We start from the raw sequence: 11667 nt of genomic DNA on the forward strand, positions 1-11667 counted from the left end.
TTCCACAGTAGGTAGCAGAGCTGTGGAAACCCAGGAGGTCTCACTCCAGAAAATGTGCTATGAGTTATGACATGGATCACATCTACCCACGAGGGCAGTTGTGAGTGTTAAGTGAATTTAGGCACGTAAAGCTCTCCAAACAGTGCCAGGAGCATAGGAAGTGCTCAAAATGTTAAATGTGAGCTCTTGTGCTGTGGTCAGTGATGTGGACACCTGACTCGGTAGGCTGAAACATTAAGGCAATTTATTATTTCACCAACAGGAAGTCCTGACGCATTCCTGACCTCAGGATTGGTTGATTCCATGGCTTGATGATGGCTTAAGGACCCAGGAGTTTTCTGTGTCCTGTTCTGCACACTGGAACCAGTCTAAAGTCAGCTACCCTCTTGGTGGCAAGATGGCTGCAGGTAACATGTAGACTGTCAAGCATCCTTACTCTTCCCCAGCAAAAGGAAAGAGGCTGTGCCTCTGTACCAGACATCTAGGGTTTTTCCCTTAAGTCTGACTGGGCAAGCTGTGTCCTAGGGTCATCCCTGGACCAATAACAGCACCAAAACAATGCCAGGAGCTGGTTGGCTTTGCCTTCTCCGTCTAAATGCTTGGAACTGATATGGGGGTGGGCTTTCCCAGACTAAGGGGGCTGGCCAGAGGGTTCTGTTGGGAAGGGAGAAAGGAGGGTTGTGGATGCAATTTTAAGGAACTCATTAGTTCCCTTGTCAGCTGGAGGATCTGGGGAGGACCCCTGGGTTACCCAAATCCTTTGAATCCAGCGTGTTCATCTAGTGTCCGGTGGTGCCGGATCTAGAGGAGGAAGAGGTTTATTTGGACTGAGGGTGGAGGTGTATTTGTAGGAAGATCCCTAGAGGCTTCACCTCTGAATCCTGGACTATGAGAAAGATTTCCTCGGCCGGGAAAGCCTGAGAAGAAGGTCAGAGGGTACAGCATGAGCAAAGATCTGTGTGCTTCTGGGAAGCTGGGGCTTATGGGCAGAGTAGCCTGGGAATGGGGAGTGTGGAGACATGGCCCTCAGAAAACAGAGCCGGGTCCTCTCTGCCTACTCCCCAGCCAAGAGCACCAGAATGGTAAGAGCATTACAGAGCACTTGCTACGTGTGCACGCATTTCTCGGCCATTCAAGACAATGAGATACAGAAAGCAGAAGTCCCACAGTTGCCAAAGGGCCCTCTGGCCCCAGTGCCAGGGCTCTCAATGTGCCCCATACCTTCCTCACCAGGTCCCCATCTCAGCAGCAGGAGGAGAGAGAGGACCCCCCATCGGGCCAGGACGTAAAAGCAGCAGTGCCTGGTGGTGGCCCCTGTCAGGGGAACCTCCCTCTAGCAGACAAAGGTGGGAAGCCAGGTTTTGTCTCTGCTGGGCAGGGAGGTGGCCCCCCTCCTGCGGCCACCTGGGGGAGAAAAAGTGGGGAGTGGGTGTGGAAAGGAGCGCTTGCTTTCTGGGACTAGCTCCCCAAATCCCTGTTTGCTCACTTGAAGGAATAATAACCCGCATTATTTCAGATATTATGCCATTGAGAGGGGGCAGATGGAACACGGTGGAGAACGCCCAGCGGCTTTTTACCATGCCATTCAAATGTTATTTATTTTTCTTATTAAAGCAGAAATCCTGGGTTGAAAATGTGAGCAGCAATTGCCTTTGCTGCTCAGGCTTTGTTCTGCTTTTCTACTTTTTGTGTTGTTTTTTTTTCCCCTCAACGTTCTCTACAATGAACATATTTTATTTTTTAATGGACTCCCCGCCCCCACCAAAGAAGATCATTCAAATTCATTATTAAAATTCCTCTGTGGGATATGTCTACATAAATCTATGCATATATGCATAGAATGTCTTTGGAAGGCAACCTAGAAAAATGGTCAAGCACAGGGCTGGTTGGAGGGGAAATGCGTCAGGGTGGGGGAGGCGGGCTCTGGGCTGTAGTGTCCATGGAACTGCTTGAATTATTATTCATTTCTCTTACCATATGCATGCATAACTCTGTAAAAGAGTGTGGGTTTTTTGTTTTTCTTTTTAGGTTTTCTTTTCTTTTCTTATTTATTTATTTATTTTAAAGATTTGTTTATTTTGGGGAGAGAGAGAGAGAGTGAGCACATGAGCAGGAGGAAAGGCAGGAGGAGAGGAAAAGAGAGTCTTTTTTTTTTTTTTAAAGATTTTATTTATTTATTTGACAGAGAGAGATCACAAGTAGGCAGAGAGGCAGGCAGAGAGAGAGAGAGAGAGGAGGAAGCAGGCTCCCCGCTGAGCAGAGAGCCTGATGCTGGACTCGATCCCAGGACCCTGAGATCATGACCTGAGCCGAAGGCAGAGGCTTAACCCACTGAGCCACCCAGGGGCCCTTCTTTTCTTTTTTAAAGTAATCTCCACATCCAGCATGGGGCTCAGACAATGCTGAGATCAAGAGTCACATGTTGTACGCACGGAGCCAGCCAGGGGCCCCTTAAAATTTTTGTTTTGTTTCAATTCACTTTTAGTCAAGAATATCAACCAGACTCAAGCCCCAGATTTCCATTGGGTCCCACAGTTGCCGTCCTGGGGACTCGACTAGGGGCTCCCCCTTCATTCTCTATTCTGGCTCTTTATGAGACATCCCTTTGGAGAGAGACCCTGGGTCAGCAGGGGGTCTCCCAGCCAAGAGGCTGTTTCTCCTAAAGTGGGCGCTCAGGGAACTCAGGGAGCAAAACCGCTCAGGGAGCAAAAGCCTGGGGGCGCCCCTCTGCCTGGAGGACCCCCACCAGGGCAGGTAAATGCTCCTCCCAGGCTTCTCACTGCACCTCCCCACCCAAGAGGAAGGCCACGTTTCTTCAGAAAGCACAGGGTCCTCCCCGCCCAGCCCGGCCCATCTGTCCTTTCTCCGCTCCTTCATTACCAGAGGAGTGGCTGGGAAGCAGAAGAGCCTTCCTTCTCTCCTCTGAGGCCCCCACACAAGCTGCTCCCTGTACCTGGACAGCCTCCCTCCCCCATCCTGCCCCGCTAATATCGACTCATTACGAAAACCTAATCTTAAATGGGCCCTCCTCCAAGAAGCCTTCCCTGATCGGTCCTGTCGGGGGCCCTCCGCAGAGCTCCCATAACACACCAGGATTCCTGAGTTTAGGCTCATGATCTAACCTCACTGATCTTGTTTTCTCATTTGTAAAACGGCGCTTAGCTCAGAATTGTGGAAGATGATATGACTTAATACAGATAAAATGCTCAAAATAGTGCCTGGTACACGGTAAACGCTCGATAACTCTTGGTTCTTATCGTACTTGGAACCGCCCGTGGATCCGTCCCCGCTGCTAGACTGCTCTGAGCCTCTTGCGCACCGTGGTTGGGACGCATCAGACTCGTCATCCTGAGAGTCGCTCAGGGGCTGGCACATATTAAAGAATTCTCAAAAAATTCTTGTTAAAGAAATGACACGATCCAGTCCCACGAATAGCCATTTCTTAAGCATTTGCAAAGCATGTGAGGTACTGAGCGCTCTGTGTCAGACATCGAGCTACACGTCCTCCCTACGCGATTCCCTTTAATCCTTGGGAGGGGGGCTGTGAGTTAGATCCTTGCAATATCCCCATTTCACAGATGGGTAAACCTTCTAGCCTCGACACCTGTTTTATTTTTTCATCATAGCACATTCCCCACCCCATGCATTATGTGTTTATTTGTTTGCTAGTAACAGAACTTGGCTGTCACTCTGCAAGAACAGAAGCTGATGAGAACTGGGGTTTTATTTTGGTGGTGTTCATGACGTCTAGCACAGGGCCTGACACACAGCAGATGCTCGGTTTATATCTGTGCTAAATATCCTCGCTTCTGGAAACCCTGTTGGACTCTTCTCTGCCCCAGACTCAGATGGAGTCTGAGCTCGTGCAAATTCTGAGTAATTCCCCCTAATCTCCAGCAGTAATCAGCCTTCTGTGATATTCCTTCTTAAATCTGTGGTTTTCTTGGCCAGTCAGCAAACTCGGGGAGAACAGTTTAGGAATAACAGTGGGAAACTGAGGCTTATGGAAGTGAAGAGACTTGCCACAGTTCACGGACTAGTTACTTGCTAAAGGCACCTGACGCAGGCAGTCTGAATTTAACACTGGAGTCCTTAACCACTACACACATTGCTCTTTGGGGAAGACAACAGTCATCTATACTCCAGACAGAGCGGGAAACACTCCTGAATGTCTTGACAAGCAGGAAACAGAAAAGGGGGTTTCTGGTTCCATGAATTCCCAGTCCCACTTGAGACAATAGGAGGTGGGGTGCTAGACAGAAGGCTCTGGAGGGGAGGAATCATGCAGGAGGAATGAGGAAAGTTGAATGCAACTTGCTTTGCATGACATTGATATTTAGAAGTATAAGGACCAGGTTTTTTTTTTTTTTTAAGATTTTATTTATTTATTTGACAGACAAAGATCACAAATAGACAGAGAGGCAGGCAGAGAGAGAGGAGGAAGCAGGGTTCCCGCAGAGCAGAGAGCCTGATATGGGGCTCGATCCCAGGACCCTGGGATCACGACCTGAGCCGAAGGCAGAGGCTTTAACCCACTGAGCCACCCAGGCACCCCCAGGACCAGGTATTTTTAATAGAATGTTGCTCAATTTGGGTGTGTCTGATGGCTCCTCAGGACAAGATTCAGGTTGTACATTCTCAGCTGGAATGTTTTTAAAAATATTTTATTTATTTATTTAACAAACAGAGGTCACAAGTAGGCAGAGAGGCAGAGAGGAGGAAGCAGGCTCACCGCTGAGCAGAAAGCCCGATGTAGGGCTCCATCCTAGGACCCTGAGATCATGACCTGAGCTGAAGGCAGAGGCTTTAACCCACTGAGCCACCCAGGTGCACCTCAGCTGGAATATTTTTTAAACTGGTACTGTGAGCATCATTTCCAGGAGCAACCCCATGTCTGTCTGCCCAGAGAGGGTGATGTTCATTTTGATCAACAGTTAAGAGATGGTTTGGTTTCTACACTAAATGTTACAGTTGTGTTTTTTTTGTTGTTTTTTGGTTTTTTTTCTTTGCAAGTAGTAAGCCCTCTGTAGGAATACTTTAAGGTCACATAAATATCCTGATTTTGCTGACTCTTACAGTGTTTCTTTCTTTCCTTTTTTTTCTTTTTAAGATTTTATTTATTTATTTATTCCAAGAGAGAACACAACTGGGGGGAGAAGCAGAGGGAGAGAGAGAGAATCTGGAGCAGACTCTTCCCTGAGTGTGGAGCCCTATATGGGGCTCGATCCCGTGAACCTGATATGCTTTTTTTTTCTTAAGATTTTATTTATTTATTTGACTGACAGAGATCACAAGTAGGCAGAGAGGCGGGCAGAGAGAGGAGAGGAAGCAGGCTCCTTGCTGAACAGAGAGTCTGATGTGGGGCTTGATCCCAGGACCCTGAGACCCTGACCTCAGCCAAAGGCTGAGGCTTTAGCCCGCTGAGCCACCCAGGCGCCCCTGAACCTGAGATCCTTATCTGAAATCAAGAGTTGGACAATTAAACAGCTGAGCCACCCAGACGCCCTTGTTGTAGTGTTTATTTCTGATCAGCAGGAAGGGGTGCCGGCCCCCTTTAACCTTCCTTTTCCTTGTCATCCTCCTCTATTGAGGGACTGAGATGGGGCCTTGCTTCACATACTAGATCAGCCTTCTGTGGGGCTTGGACATGCTCACCCTCTGGGGAGGCCCGCTGGCTGACTCCAGGGACTCCGGTCTCTGCCTTGGCAGCGGTGTTTCCAGTTGCCAAAAAGAACGGCAGGGGAAGAAGGAACTCCTTCTGGAACCCCACCTGAAAATACAGAGGTGAACCAAATGAGAGAAGAAAACAGTACTGGGCTCATCCCCCAGGACCCTGGCCATGTCCGGGAGCAGCTCAGGCAAGGCTGTTGTCCTTCTGCCAGGGACTGTCCCCTGGTGAATACACAAAGACTAGGCGGTCCTGGTCGAAACTCGGATATTGCATTAGCTCTGTGGGCCTCCAGGTATCTCCAAGCCAACAAGGGAGGGGAGATAAGCCCCCAGGGTGTGGGATGCAGCTGAGAAAACATCGGTTCTAGGCTTTTCCTTTTCCCCTGTTTGCAGGGTCTCCTCTGGCTGGACATTCAGCACAGCTCAGAGCTGGGGAATGCATTTATTCTTTTGAAGCGTGAAGGACACTTCTCAGCTTTGAAAAAAATACCATCGCCTGCTTGAATTTCAAATAGTTTAACGCCCCCTCTGCTACCTAGCTGTGATCTAAAGGACTGATTGTTCAGGCCTCAAAGTACCGAATAAATGAACTATGAATGGCCAAGGATGGGGAAGAAATATCCTTATTCAAATCAAACCTTATGGCTGGAGATGGTTGCCGAGTTTTGCTCTCAGGTAGCAAGAAAACAGCTGGAGAAAGACTACCCGGCCCCGGGGTTCTCCTGGGGCAACAGCTTGGCTGTCTCTGTACCTTTAGGCGGAAGGAAATGAGCAGCTCCTCTGAGTCAGGGCCACTAACTCTGGGCGGGACCCTATGTGGTCAGAGCTATTTGTCTATGTTGGAAGATTGTATTCATAGTCCTAGGGCAAAGGTCAGAGGGCAGAGGAAGCATCTAGTGGAGAAACACTGCTGAACGAGGGGTACTGCTCACCCGATGGCTGTGGGAGAGGGGCAGAACAGTGTAGCACAGTGTACGGTCTAAACTCGGGTTCAAATCCCAGCTCTGCTGCTCATTTACCAGCTATTTGACTTAGGCGAGTGATTTAACCACTCTGAGCCTCAGTTTCCTCTGTAAAATGGGGAGCAATAATAATACTCAACTCAGGGGTACCTGGTTGGTTCCGTCATAGAGCACATAACTCTTGATCTCAGGGTTATGAATTCAAGCCCCACACTGGGTGTAGAGATTACTCAGAAATACTCTTTAAAAAAGGGGGGGGGGGTGCGCCTGGGTGGCTCAGGGGATTAAAGCCTCTGCCTTTGGCTCAGGTCCTGATCCCAGGGTCCTAGGATCTAGTCCCGCATTGGGCTCTCTGCTCAGCAGGGAGTCTGCTTTCTCCTCTTTCTCTGCCTGCTTCTGATTTCTGCCTGTCAAATAAATAAATAAATCTTTTTAAAAAACATAAACAAATAAAAAATAATAAAATAATAATACTCAGCTCAGGTTGTAGGTATCACAGGTATTAAATGGGGTTGTGGGTTTTATTATTATTTTTTTAAGATTTTATTTATTTATTTGACAGAGAGAAATCACAAGTAGATGGAGAGGCAGGCAGAGAGAAAGAGAGGGAAGCAGGCTCCCTGCTGAGCAGAGAGCCCGATGGGGGACTCGATCCCAGGACCCTGAGATCTTGATCTGAGCTGAAGGCAGCGGCTTAACCCACTGAGCCACCCAGGCACCCCAGGGGTTGTGGGTATTAAATGAGATTGTGGTCACAGTCCACTCAATCAGGCAGATATTAAGTGTCCTGTGAGCCTCCAAAGATTGAATAATAATTATGGTGAGAATAGCGATGATCACTATCCTTTCTGAGCCTTCAGGCTGCTATGTTAGGGTTGACAGGGATGCTGGAGCTGTGGTGAAGTAGGGGTGGGGTCTGAGCTAAGGGAGCATCCAGGGGCACTGAGCTGAGAGCAGCAGGTGCAGGAAGCCATCAGCCTGGTGGCCAGCCCCTGCCAGTAGACTTATTCACCGCAACCCTCAACCTTATTTTTAATGACTACGTATTATTCCACCGTATAGATGAACTATGCCTTATTTAAACAAACAATCACTTTTAACAGTCGCAGAATATTTCCATGGTTAGATGGATCGCATTTTAGCAGGGAAGCAAAAGGGGTGCATTAGAATCAGAAAAGGCTTTGAGGATGGAGAGCATAACCCTTTAATCAACAATTTTTTTAGTCTTGACTCCGGGCCAGGCCCTGTGCTCTGTGCCAGGGTAAAGAAGACAGATGTGGACTTGCTCCCACAATGCTCATGGGCCACAGTGAAGGCAGGCATATAATGGGACCTGAGTTGAAAGCCCTGGCTATGTGGGCTTAAGCAAGTCACGTGTCCTCCTTGAGTCATACTTTCCTCATATTGAAAGCTCAATGTACAGTGTTACAAGCACAGTATTCAGCCAATAAATACTACTTCTCTCTTGTAATGTTTAGTGATTTTATATATATATATATAGAGAGAGAGATATATAGCCTCATAAACATCTGGGTTTGCTTTTTGTTGTTGTTTTTGGTTGTTTTTTGTTTTCATTTGTTTGTTTGTTTGTTTGTTTTGTGCAAGGGTTATTTATCATCCTGGGATGATTTCTATTATCCAGCTAACTAAGCTTTTCTAAACCCTCTGCTACTTTTCAGTGTTCACAGGGCACTGCGGGGGTAAGATCCACTGAACTGTTGGCAGGAAGTGTCGGCAAACAGGTCACCAAACTGTCTGAAGGTTTGATTTCTCAGCTGCCTCTTTACCGTTTCTCCAACACCCTGAGGAAATTCCTGCCTCAGTGCCTTTGTACTTGCTGTTCTCTCTGCCTAGAGCGCTGTTGGCCCGATATTGCCCTACATCCTCCAGATCTTTAACTCAAATGTCACTTTATCAGAGAGGCTATTCCTGTTCCCTGCCCCCAGCACCCCTCCCCATCTCCTGACTCTGCTTTGTTCTCCGTGGTAGCTCTTATTACCTCTGGGTAGGCAAACTCTCCTGGGTATGGGTTTGTTGTCTGTCTCCTCAAATAAAATATAATCTTCATAAAAACCAAGATGCTGTCTGACCTGGGCCTGGAACAGTGCCTGACACACAGTAGGCTCACAGTAAAACTTTATGGCATGAGTAAATAAAGAGATTAAACGAGACTACTCACAGCACTCAGAGTATTTGCTAGTGCCTGGAAACAGTAAAAACCTGCTCAAACGGAAGGGAGAGTCATAATAATTGGAAACTTAATACAGGACCTTATTTGGGTGGTAGGCCATTGAAGATCTTGGCCGGGCCATGAGCAAGTGGGGACTGGGGCGAGGGAGGAAATATTTCCTCCCTGCCAAGCTGCAGCAAGAGGCTAATGGCCTCCACAGGGATCCAATCCAATTAAGGCCCTGGCTCCGAGTCAACTCGGGTTCCCTTCCTGGCTGCTGCAGCTTCCAAGTGACAAAATGAAACCTGTAACTTTCCCAAGACGAGACAGTCTCCAGGCGAGCAGGGCAGGAAAGGGGCTGCGGGTAGGGTTTCTGCTCCCAGGGAAGCAGATGTGCCTTGCACCGAAATTGTTTTAATACTGTGTGTGTGTGTGTGTGTGTGAGAGAGAGAGAGAGAGAGAGAGAGAGAGGCTGGGTCACCACCCTCAAGACCAGTCCTTACAGGGAAGAGGTTGGATGTAGTCACTGGAAAAGAAATAAAAGCAAGGAGACCTGAACTCTCCTGCTCCCACCTCACTGTGTGGCAGGACCGGAAACCAAGCTGGTGAAAGCCTGAGGTCACATAGCTCCCTACAGCACAAGTGGAAAGGCAACTGTCCACAAATTTAGTCTTAATTGTGCTCAGAATGCTCTTTCAACTAACTTTCTTCCTTCCTTCCTTTCTTCCTTCCTTCCTTCCTTCCTTTCTAAGATTTTATTTATTTGAGAGAGCAAGCACAAATGGGGTGAAGGGCAGAGGGAGAAGCAGACTCCTGGGCTCAATCCGGGGACTCCAGGATCATGACCTGAGCGGAAGGCAGACTGACCTCACTGACTGAGCTACCCAGGCACCGCTGTTTATTTCTTTTTAAAACCAATTTTTGGATAAGTAATACATATGGAAGGGCAGAATTTTTCAGTTATGAAACAAAACAGAGTATAGTAAACAAAGGTGCACCTTTGTCCCCTGTGAGCGGTTCTCCTCTAGGGGGGTAGATACCGTTAGCAATTTCTTGTGTCTCTTTCCAGAGAAAAATGCATATGTGATGAAAGATAAATTACAGGTTATGAAAAGATGATTCACAGGTGTGTGCATGTGAAATACAGACATGCAAAGATGACACATGGGTATCGCATTAAGTTTTGGATTATATAGAAAGACCTAATATCACAATGATTTTTTGACTCTTTTTTTTTTTTTTTAAGATTTTATTCATTTATTTGACAGGCAGAGATCACAAGAAGGCAGAGAGGCAGGCAGAGAGAGAGGTGGAAACAGGTTTCCTGCTGAGCAAAGAGCCGGACATAGGACTTGATCCCAGGATGCTGGGATCATGACCTGAGCTGAAGGCAGAGGCTTTAACCCACTGAGCCACCCAAGTGTGCAATTTTGATTCTCTTTATCCAAGAATAAATCATGCCTCTCGATTTGTCCAAGCATTTTCAAAGTTTTTTGTGAATATATATATTTTTTCACACATACATGTTTCTCAAAAGCATAACCATTTATTTTCCCCAAAGGGAACTTGTATGTGTTATTAAGATGCTTTCCTACTTTTTAAATGTTTTTATATTTTTGGTCACTTCTAATAAATGAGATGTTTTGTCCCATTACAATTTAAAAGATGGTGTATAGGGTTTGTATATAGAAAGACACTGTTTTCTTAAAGAATATTAACTTTGTATCTCATCGCTTTTTGTGAGGTCTCCTATTGTTGACAATAGCTTTCCAGCTGGTTTTCTCTGGAAATAATATTGAAGACAGCCAACCCAGTAGATCTTCTGAGTATGCTAATAAATTCTTTTTGATATGAATAATGGCCTCTCACATCTGTGTAAACTTTCCCTTCCTTCCCTGATCCCACATAAGCCTCTGACACTCGGCAGAAGAAGAAACTGAGGCTTAATAAGGTGGAACAATTTGCCCAAATTTCCCCACTGTGAGTGGCAGAGGTGGAATTTGAATCAAGGCCCATTATGCAATATCTTTTGACTTCAGGATCAAGAGGCAAAGGAGAAACTGAGTTGAGGAGGGTTTTGTGCCGAAAAAGCAGAAGATGACAGTTTTTGAATGCCTACACTGTGCTAAAATCTTGATGTACCATTTAAAAAATTTGATTTGGTTTGATTTAAGTCATCTCTACATCCAACGTGGGACTCAAACTCACAACCCTGAGATCAAGAATCGCGTGCTCTACTGACCAAGCCAACCAGATGCCCCTATGTGCCATCTTTTTAACCACTCATAAGAACTCTTTAAGACCAGCTTTATGAGCAGATGGTTGGCTAGGGTATGAGCAACATGGATAAAGAGATCTGGGTTTGATTATTGGCTCTGCCACTTACTGGCTGTGTGACCCTAGGCAAACTGCTTAACTTCTCCTAACCCATTTTTTACTTTGTACCCTTCTTTCAAATGGTACCTGGATGGTCCTTTTCCTAATGAAGGTCCATCCACTGGGGCTTGTGACCAGGAGGAACATGTCAGTCCTTGGACCCACACACTAGAACGCTCTCCCAAGGGCCTAGAAAAGCCAAACTGAAATATGTCTCCAGCTCCTCTGCTTGATTGTTCCAGCGGAGCCCAGATCTATAGGGAGGCTGGAAAGGTTTGGTGTTCCTGTGGACACAGCATTCGTGTTAAACTTTAGCCAGAATTATGCTAAATCAGCATTAGCAAGATTTTATAGGACCTGATTCACAGCAATAGGAACAGAGTTGAAATTCAAAGTTGTGTTAGGATTTTCCATAGGTGGGTTGGCTGGCATCACCAAAGAATTATTGAACACCAGAGCGCCTGGGTGGCTCAGCTGGTAAAGTGATGG

At 46.8% G+C, this 11667-nt stretch overlaps 1 long non-coding RNA gene across 1 annotated transcript; it reads left to right on the plus strand.

Moving 5' to 3' along the window:
• Positions 1 to 323: 323 nt before the first annotated feature.
• On the plus strand, positions 324 to 1696 carry LOC309842966. Its single transcript, XR_014299879.1, has 3 exons — positions 324 to 407; positions 1234 to 1346; positions 1517 to 1696. It is a non-coding gene; the product is annotated as an uncharacterized lncRNA (long non-coding RNA).
• Positions 1697 to 11667: the final 9971 nt, after the last annotated feature.

The sequence above is a fragment of the Mustela nivalis genome (assembly GCF_964662115.1).
Source record: "Mustela nivalis genome assembly, chromosome: 10".
Taxonomy (NCBI): domain Eukaryota; kingdom Metazoa; phylum Chordata; class Mammalia; order Carnivora; family Mustelidae; genus Mustela; species Mustela nivalis.